General features: G+C 38.9%; 1 pseudogene; it reads right to left on the bottom strand.

Moving 5' to 3' along the window:
* Positions 1–1,123: 1,123 nt before the first annotated feature.
* Positions 1,124–1,999, bottom strand: LOC141621946 (uncharacterized; annotated as a pseudogene).
* Between the last annotated feature and the right edge of the window lie 8,935 nt (positions 2,000–10,934).

Below are 10,934 nucleotides of genomic sequence, written 5' to 3'. Positions count from 1 at the left end.
GTTAGGAATGAGTCAAACCCATACCAAGTGTTTGTTTGAGAAACATAAAGGTCTCATACCCATACCTTAAACCCATGAGGTATGAGTCTCTCATACCCAAGGAGGTGGGTGGGTATGAGATTGATACCCATGGGTATCAAATTGAAACAAACAAAAATGTGAAAATAAAAATTATGGCAATATTGTAAATGAACTTTTATATAATTATTTGATTAAATCTTTATTTTCATGATTTTATAATACTAAAAAATAATTAGTTAAAATATTATATTCTACATACTTTTACTTTAATTGAGTTTCAAACCCATATCACTCGAGAACTGAAACAAACACATGGGAATGAGGAATGAAGTTCCAACCCCATACCACCACCTAGATATGATTCCTGATTCCAAACCTATACCCATGCGCGAAACAGTAAATAAAAACCTCAAACCTCATTATCATGCGCCTCTATTAACCCTACCAAACTTAACAGTTAACACTAAACTTTGAAAAGCAATTTTTTGAAGTGAATAAAAATTTTAAAACAAAACTAACCCAGAGTTTCAAGATAAAGTAGGAGTCAAAACAATAACAAAGGTCATCACTCAATCCCACAAACTACCTAAAACAAAACCTGAAAAGTCTTTGATATTTCGGATTCAGAATCAGTGAGATGTGAATTTGCAAATTTGAAAACCTGATTGCACACTTAAGTAATATATTTGAATGTTTTTAATTTGATAACTTGATTGCAGACCCAAGTGATCAATCATGTTTGACAGTACACACTACAAGGCAATCAATGGCCCATAAGAAACGTTTAACCACACTATCAATCAAAATCATGAGCTTAACAACAAAAATCACACACATAACTTGCAACCATATGAACACCAACTTAAATAAAAGCGATAAATGTTTTTTAATCCCACTGACACTAATGCTCCTGAACCTATAAGTGGCATCCAAAACTTCACAAACAATGACCAAAACAACAATAAACACAATAATTAGATCTAGACATAATAACAGTCCAATTTTATTTCATATTTCGACGAAAACCGAGAACGTACGTTCCTGATTATAAATTCGCCTCTCTAATCCTAGCAAAATGGAAATAAAAGAAAACAATTCAGTATTTAACTCGGAAACCTGACTTAATCAGATACTCGCCAGAATAACATTTCAAACTTGAAATTCGCATAAAGGCAACATAAGAATAGCAATGACATATACTAGGCACTAAACCGAAAAAATTAACATTGTATTATAAAGTATCCAACATAACAACAGGAAGATACCACGAATTATGTTTTTGTGGGATTGGGTGAACCCTTTTAAAGCCTCAAAGCTCATATGTTAGCCTTAAACATAAGAATAGCAATGACATGTATCAATAATACCGCGAATTTAGAAAAAAATGAGAAGATCAAAGCGAACCCTTTTAAAGCCTCAAAGCTCATCCTCCTCATCAGGAAGATACTCACCAATATCAGCCTGATGAATAACAACAAGCACATTTGGGTCGGATTTCCTAACCTCCTTAGTACTCTTACTAGCAACACCAAACCCCAATGGAATATCCAACATCGAATAAACAAAAAACCCCATCACCAGCCTTAATATCCTCAGCAATCCTCCCAATGCGAGCCTTCAAAAACGGATTCCCATAAAAAAACGACATCTCATAGGTGGTGCGCTTGACGAGGGATTCGGAGACGTAGTAGAGACGGTTCTTCTGGAGACGGAAACAGTAAGGGTCGGGTTAGATGGGTCGGAGTCGGGGCCTTCGTAGGAAGAGAGGGGTAACGAAGGTGAATTTGAAGAGTTTTTCGAAGACGGCGGTGGTTTCTTGATCGTCCAGGGTTCTCATGGCGGTGGAATTGGAGGTGTTGGGGGTGGTTAGGGTTTTAGGGTTTAGGGGATTTGGAAGAGAGAGGAAACGAAGGTGAGGGAGACGGAAAATGTGGGGGTTTAGGTCTTCCGAGAGGTTTGTATGTGGAAGACGGTTGGTTAAAATTAGACCTGGCAAACAGATCGGGTCGTGTCGTGTTCGTGTTCGTGTCAATATTAAACGGGTCACCACTACCCCAACCCTAACCCGACCCAATTAAATAAACGGGTCATTTGACCCAACCCTAACCCAACCCATTTAATTTTTCTATAACCCAACCCGACCTGTTTAACCCATTTATCTTTAAGCAGATCATTTTTAACCCATTTAACCCGTTTAACCCAATAAACTAATACAAAAAACTACAATTTATAATCTTAATATTCCAAACATGATGAATGAAAATGTTAATTCTTAAGTTGTTTTGTTGAATTATTGACTCAAGCCAAATATATTATGACAATTTTAAATAAATGGGTTATTCGTGTCGGGTTCGTGTCAAAAGACATCAACCCTAACCCGACCCATTTAAGTTTCGTGTCGTGTCGTGTCAACCCAATTGCTTAAATGGGTCAAAACGTCTTGACCCTAACCCGCTAACTTCGTGTCGGGTTCGTGTCATGTTTTCGGGTCGTGTCAATGATTGTCGCCTCTAGTTAAAATGTAACGGGTCATTTTTTTTTTTTTCGGTGAAATGTAAATTCTCATTAATTAATAGATTTTAGGGTTATTTAAGAAGAATATTCTGAACTATGTAGGTACTTCTCAAAATACTACAACCTTTATTTTAACTTCCAATAAAACCAACAATTACATCCCTTCTCCCATATTAGAATTGGTGTTTTTATTACTTGTTATAGCAGGTAAGTATGATCGCGGGACCACTTTTTCCCCTTTTATCAGTCTTCATCTCCCTCCTTTCCCAATTATTCAACTAATTTTTTCTTTTTAAATTTAACCTTCCCTCTTTCATTTCAACTGTGGATGAGTGGATCATCTTTTATCCATTTTTCCTCAAGCGCTCCTACAAACAAATTAAACCTACCAAACAATCTGAACCTTTACATTTATATCCTATAGATGAAAAAAAAAGTAAAGAAATGAATCAAAAAGTTTAATTCTTTGATACCCAAATCAATAAAACCGAAACCCCATAAAAGAGGAATTGAAAGATAGAAAAAAGAAGAATAGGATTGTAGAGATTGTTGGGCTAGAATAGGATTGTAGAGATTGTTGGGCTCTTTACAAAACTGGATCTTAGGATTTAGCATAACCATTACCAAATCTATAAAGAAATATAAAAAGGCTAGATTGAGGAGTATACGTGGCAGAATACTATGTAAGCAAAATTTATACAAGCTCTACACATAATTCTCAATTAATCAAAGAACAATGGAAAAAAATTTAGAAAATGATACATTAATGCTTAATTGTAATATCCACATTCAATGTAGTCTCTTAAGTTTTTAAATATTACTTAACAGAATTGATAGCAAGCATAAAAGGAAAAATAAAAAAAATTATAAATAATAATAATAATAATAATAATAATAATAATAATAATAATAATAATAATAATAATTCACGGCTGTTTCACGGCTGTGCTTTGTCGGGGATAGGCTTTTTCAGGTGGGTGTTTGCCTTGCGTTTTATTTTCCTTTTTTTTGGGTCGCTTGTAAGGATTGGGACGCTGGTGGTTGCTGGAGTCGCTGTTGTGGTTGCCTGAGTGGTGCTACAGCCTTTTTTCGATTTCCCGCAGCTGCTTTGTTTTCTCTTATCACGTCCTTTTTTGCTGCTGGTTGTTTGTGTTTTTGCTGGCGGTTGTGTGCGTGCTATCACCGTGGTATGGCTGGTTGTTGACCATCACCGGAGTGGGTGGTGTTTGGTGGTCACCTTTGCCACGGGTTTGTTCTTCTTTTTGGGTGTCTTTCCTCTAGCTGCTTGTGCGGGTGCCTGTGAGGTGGTTTTCGTTCGGGTGGTTGCTTGGTGGCTATATCGTTTTTATTGGGCAGGTTGGGCGTGGAGATTTGCTTCTTCCTTCATGCCCGAGCTTGTTCGGTACCATTGTCCTTTTTCGAGTCTTCATGGGTGTCGGGATGGTTTTTGTAAGGGCCTTACAAAGGCAGCTTGGAAGAAACATTTGCAGGACCGACATTGTCATAACGGGGCGTTGGAACTTACGCGGCAGACTCTTTCTGATAGTTTGACTGTTTATTCCAATGCCGAGAGTTCTTTGAGACGGATGGGGCTCTGGTTGTGTGGGGGTGTGTTTTATGACCCATACTCTTGGTGCTAGATGTCGGCATAATCGGGGTGATATTGTGGAGCATCCGGGGTGTGTTGATGGCATTTACACCTTCCATATTCATGGTATTCCGAGACCTTTGACCCCTTCTACTTCGGTTTCTTCTGATGGTAGTGTGGAGCTCGTTCAGTGGTCTATATCTTCGTTGGATCGTTTGCTGTCTATGGGCCTTCGCACTGTGAAATCTATTCCTCCTAAGTGTCGTCTTGGGTTTGCTCGGGCTTTGAAAGGGGCCTTGGATGCGGTGTTTGATGCCCCTAGTGATCTCTCCCGCTGGGTTCGTTTGCTTGCTTTACCTCTTTGTTTGCTCGGGACTTTCGCTCCTCGGAGTAATCATGAGTGTCGAATCGTTATTCGGCGTCGGATCGGGAGGAGAGTATTGCCGTGGCTATTCTTGCTTGGGGGACACACGGGGTTTGCGGTTATTACAGGGAGTGCTTTGATGAGGGTCCTTCTTCTTTTTCTGTGGATGAGGATCTCGAGTTGAGTGACCTTAACCTCCGCCAATGCCGGCGGAAGATATCGATGGCCATTATACTCGCTGCCGTGCGAGTGCTTTCTTCCTCTGGGGTCGCCCCTACTCCGATGCCACTCTCGTGGCCCTGCGTGAGAAGCATCCTGTCGCCCGCCTCCTTCATTGCCTCCTCTCGTCCTGGGATCATCATCCTCTGGTTGCCTCTTCCGCGGTGGTCTTGGATATGATTCGGAGCTTCCCTCGTGGTACTTCTTGTGGGAGGGATGGTTTTCGTGCCCAACACCTTATGGACTGTTTGAATGGCGCTGCTGTGGCTATCTCCGATGATTTGATCACTTCTATTAATAGGGTGGTTAATCTTTTTCTTGAGGGCCGGTGCCCTCTTCCTCCTCGGTGAGTACATTGCCGCGCCCTCTCACACCACTCGTTAAACCGGGTGGTGGAGTTCGTCCTATTCTTTGCTTGCGATGACGGCCCGGAGACGGCTTGTCTCTAAGGTTGGTGCTTCTATGGTTGGCCCGTCCTTATCTCGCTTATTTTGATGGGCTTGATTCGGGGTGGGTGTGTCCGGTGGAGGAGAGGCTATCTTGCATGCCTTGAACCGGCTCATTGAGGCTCGGGGAACAGTGGGGCTTTCTATGTTCTTTGGTTGATTTCGCACGCGTTCAACCTTGTTGACCGTTCGACCATGCTTCAAGAGGTCCGCCGTCGGTGCCCGGCTCTCTCCCGTTGGGTGGAGTTTTGTTATTCCAGCCCACCCGCCTTTTTTATGGGGAGCACCGCTTGTGGTCTTGTCGGGTGTTCGGCAGGTGATCCTTTGGGGCCTTTGCTTTTCGCGTTGGTTTTGCATCCTTTGGTTTGCAAGATCCGGACACTTTTGACCTCACTTTGCAGGCATGGTACTTAGATGATGGCACCATTGTGGGAGATACTTTGGAGGTGGGGAAGGTGTTGGACTTGATTAGGTTGGATGGCCCTCGTTTTGGTTTACACCTAAATGTCTCCAAGACGGAGGTCTTTTGGCTGTGAGGATCCACGGAGTCAAGCTCGGGGGTTTTCCCACTTCTATTTCTCGACCATTGCGCGGTGTTACGCTTTTGGGAGGACACAAGATTTTGTCCTGGTTTTAGCAAAGAGATTGTGGCGACGAGAGTAACTAAGACCATTGAGTGATGGACTTGGTTGCGAGGATTGAGGACCCGCAGGTGTGAGTTGCTTCTTCTTCGGGCTTATCTTGGTATATCTAAGCTCTACTTCTCTCTTCGTACTTGCTCCCCTAGTGTTTTTGGGTCCGTCCATCTTCCTTTTGATGCCGCTCTGCGTTCTAGCTTAGAACGTATTGTCACCGCGTCGGGGCCGGGTTTTGGGGATTGGCAGTGGCGCCTTGCTACATTCCCTTTTCAACTTGGTGGCCTTGGTGTCTATGCGGCCGGAGATGTTTTGTTCTATGCTTTTATTGCGTCCCGCTTGCGATCTGGTTTGCGAGCTAAGCTCCTCGGCCCTTCCGTATTGTAGCCGCCCCCTGCTTTTGATGATGCCGCGCAGTGTTTATCTGCGACTACGAGGTTCTGATATATTAGGTCACCCTAGTGAAATTGCGCCCCCAAACTTATGAAGAAATTGGCGATATTTATTTCACGACGGTTCTTTCTTTGCCTCGTAGTCCTGTTTTCTCTTTGACACCTCGCCACTTGCTTTATGGCGATCTCGGCGGGTTCTCACTCCTCCGATTGGTTACGTGCGGTTCCTATCTCCGGGTTGGGGCGGACTATGAACGGGAGGACTTACCGTAGTGTCTTTGGGGTATCGTGGGTGTTCCGTTATTCGCGGTATCTAGGCCCTGTCCGGCTTGCTCTCGGGTTTTTTGGGGATGTTTTTGGGGACCACGTTGTTTCTTATCTTTGGTATCGTGGCGTTAAACATCGGCATAACCTTGTCCGGACACTCTTTTCGACATCTCGCTATAGATCCGGTATTACTTTGCGGGGAAGGAGGTTGATATCGGTTTGGTTGATGGGCATGGTGGCTCTCTTCGTCCTGCGGGATTTATTGCTTTATTCTTGGGACGGGGCGTGATGTGTGCGTCGACCGACCGATGGTTCTTCACCTTTGACTCGATTGGGTTGGCGATTTTGTGCGGGCCGGGTTGTCGATCTTTGCTCAAATAAAGTGTGCTAAGTATGGGGATTTGTGCGCGATAACGGGTTATGGTTTCCTTCCTTTCTCCTTCTCTTCACTTGGGGAGCCAGGGTTCGGATCTTTGTTGCCTTGCTCAAGCGGATCCAGAAATTCTCGGTATCTCAGGATGCGGGGGCTCGGGTGGCCGCTTACATTTTTACTAGACTTAGCTTTGCTATTGCTAAGGGTGTGGGAGCCCAGATTGTCTCTCGGCTCCCCACCAATTTCATGTAAACTTTTATTCTTATTTTAATGAAAGCTGCGCGCATCCCTTCATAATAATAATAATAATAATAATAATAACTTCCCACCCTTTTGACCCTTCCCTTCATTAAAATCTGAATTACTGTTTTTTATTATAACCAACGACTGGGTTTCTACGGTTATGAAAAAAGTGTAGTAATATCGAGGAATTATTGTTGATAAAAAATGTAATTATTACCAATAAATGTATCAGTTGAAATTTCTATGTGTGCTTTGTTAAGACTTCTTAATTTATAAACACCAACCTCAAGTAGTGAAATCTAATGGAGAGCTTTTGCTGATGAAAGCGATCTCGCTCGATGCGGAGCAACAGTGCTACCTCAGTTGCAACATGCACAACGGTAATTATGTCCATACTCACATAACGTTTGGTTAAATTTATTCAGTTTAATCTCCTTGACGGTCGATGGTATTTGGAGTCGATAATAATTAACTAATTTATCTATTTTTGTATTTTTTTTGGTTGTTTATCTCGAGTTTTAGGGCTTTTTTTAATGATTTATTAGGTGATGTTTTGGATGATTGAGAAGCAATTAGCAAGGTAATTTCACAAGATTAATGTAGTTGGCTCTTACAATGGTTTGAATTCCATACATTATTTCTAAATCGTGTTTTCTCATTGCCAGGTTGAGAATAATTATTGCTGACAAATATACAACCATTTGTAAGTTTCTATCTTCGACATTTCTCATACGAAATCCAGTTAAACTTATTAGATTTATGAGTCTATTTCAAGTTCTTGCATAATATATGATTTCTTAAGTTCTTTACCTTCGATATTAGAATGAGTGCTTGATTTTTTTTTTGTAAAGTTTTGAAACTCGGACAAAACATGATATTTAATGACAATCGTGTATCAAATTCGAGAGATCAGCTGTCAAGCCATTATCGCCAGTGGAATGAGGCAGTGGCCTCTGTTTCTAAGATAGTTGTTTGTAAGTCTTTATAAATTTTTTTATTTCCGATATGAGGCCAAGTTATGTAGCACAATGAAGGAAGGAATTTCGTGAAATCTTTCGATTTGTATATATTATTTAATCATGGTTCTTCTCACTAATTCATTCCGGCCCTATTATTTTTATTCGCTGCAACACTGTGATTTAATATACAACATTTATGATTCATATATGTATTTTAGACACAGTGTGTTATTTTATGGAGAATTTTACTGTCTTCTTTTCGAAGGTGAATCACACATGATTAACATTTTGATTGTTTTTATTATTGCTTTGTTGGCTAACGGTTTTTCAACACCGTCATATTCATGATGAATCTGGTAAATATTACAAAAAAAGATAGGTCAGGTTAGAATCGCTAATCACTTAATAGATTAGAACCAAGTTCTAATACAATGTAATGGCAGTGTACGATTATGACAAATAATAGTAGACGGGGCAGTTATATTTGTTAGAATGCTAGAAGCTTGGAACTACAGAAGTAACATATCATAGCAACTCATTGCTCTAATGTTTCTCATCCTTTGGTGTAGCGATTTCGCTAAACTTTAATGGAAATTTTAAAAATAATGCTCTTTTATCTTCTTCATTTGTTATTTTATATTTATAGAAATTTCACTGAAATTTAGCTTGCCCTCATTCTGCCAATTCCGTTGCCTACAAACAATATTTATTTATAATAATATAAGGCACAAAGGAAATATACATCAAGAGTCCAAGTTTTATTCTTCGAAGACGGGAATTGCCAGCTATGATCTCCATTTTTGCCCACCACCATGAATTCACAACCTCGCGGGCCCTTGATCCATTAACTAATTTTGTTTTATTTTCCCTAATGGTGTTAGTCTATACTAATCCAAATGTTATTTATATTTGAAATCCTTTTGATTTTTGATGAATATTTCAACTTCAAGATATGTCGCAAAAGAAAGCACATGCATGAGTGGTTGAGTGAAGTATTCTTATAAGTCACATATCTATATTTCATTACTCTCATGGCATTATGGTAAACCTGATACTTGATTTGTCTTTGCTTGCGTATTCTTTTTTTCCATTTTATCATTTAAATTCTTTGGATATAGTTGTCTTAGAAAGCAAAGATATGTATACGTATTTTGTGGGTTTCGTAATAATATTTGAGCTAAAAATAGCGCTTGCACCACCAACCAAAGGCTAATCATATTACCAACAAATAGTCACAAACTTAAAAACAAATTGTATGCAAAATCGACCCTATCAAACAAAAGTACTCCCTCCAAGTTTTATCAATCTTACCTATTTTCCTTATGACTCTATTTTCCTATCTTCCCCTTTCTTTTTTTGGTTATCTTTTATTCATTTTTTTATTCACCCTGTCTCCTAAAAAAGTTAATAACTTCAATTCCTTTATTTATTATTCATACTTTATTATTTTCTCTCAACAACTCACACTACTTTACCTATTCTTTATTATTTTGCTTATTTTTGGTGCGAAAGTAAAGGGAAAGACTCTAAAAATTTGGAGGGAATACATCATATCAAAACAAAACAATTCTAAAGCATTTCAACAACTCAACAAAAGAAAAGAAACAAATCAGAGATAGTACTTTAAAAACCCGTGAATATCACGGGTCACAAAACTAGTTCCTTAATAAAAAAGGTGTTGTTCTTCTTTATTATCTTCCGCACCAATGACCTTGCTATTATTGCTATGGTGATTGCAAAAAGAACAAAAGGCTTGGAAAAGAGGGAGATCTTTAATGGCAATTACTTGGAGAGGTAAGGGAAAGGAATAAAAAAGAGGGATTAAAAAGATTAAAAAAAGGTGTAAAAGAAAAAGAGGGGTTTACAGAAAAAATAAAGAAATCAGTTAAGAGAGGTGTAAAAAGAAAATTTCACCTTCTTAGCAGGTAGCCGGTCAACCAATTCTAGTATAAGAGAATGAGTGTTATTGTTTGTTTTATTGGTAGTTAAAATAGAGTTTGGAGTATTTTGAGAAGTACTCACATAGTTCAGAGTATTTTTATTAACTAACCCTAGATTTTACTCCTTTTTAAATTAACTTTTTTAAAATTACTCCCTTTTAACATATTTTTTGAAAATTATTCCTTAAGTTTCATTTCTTGCTAAATTTACTCTCTCAAGTTGCATTTTTGATAAATTTACTCTTTCAAGTTGCATTTTTTTCCTAAAATTGCTTCAAAACTGACAATTTAAGTTACTTATTTCTTCTATTTTTGAACTCCTCGTACATTTGCCTACATAATTATACCTTTCAAAGTATGCATTGGCTAAGCCACAAACGAAATAAGTTCAAAAACAGACAAAATAAGTCACTTAAATTGGTATTTTGAGCAATTTTAGCAAAAAAATGTAACTTAAGGAAGTAATTTTAGCAAAAAACTTTAAAAGGGAGTAATTTTAAAAAAGTTGATTTCAAAAGGGAGTAAAATCTAATTTACTCTAATTAATATGATTGTACACCATACAAAACACTTTCATACATATAACACCAATACACCTATCTTCTTACTCATTCTAGGCCTATTCTCTCTATCCATGCATTACTAAGCCTAGTACTATACTTAACTTACGTGAGCGTTCTTTTCATAGTAGCTTTTATCCACCTCAAAAGAGCAGCATAGTGCTGCACAACACCCTCATGCCGAGCTGTATTTCTATTCTGCCAAATGCTATAAATTAGGCTAGCCAATGCAGCCATGACTACTTTTTTCCTCAATAATGAACATCACCTCCAAGAGATAATCCAAAGAACCAGATCCCCATGCCAGACAACACCCAACCATTGCATCAACAATGTCATACATCTTTGACTATAAAAACAGTCAAAAAACAGATGAGAGTGAGTTTCCTATTGTGTTCCACACAGGTCGCACA

Source organism: Silene latifolia, chromosome X, assembly GCF_048544455.1.
Source record: "Silene latifolia isolate original U9 population chromosome X, ASM4854445v1, whole genome shotgun sequence".
Lineage (NCBI taxonomy): Eukaryota > Viridiplantae > Streptophyta > Magnoliopsida > Caryophyllales > Caryophyllaceae > Silene > Silene latifolia.
This window is presented reverse-complemented; position numbering and strand designations above follow the sequence as displayed.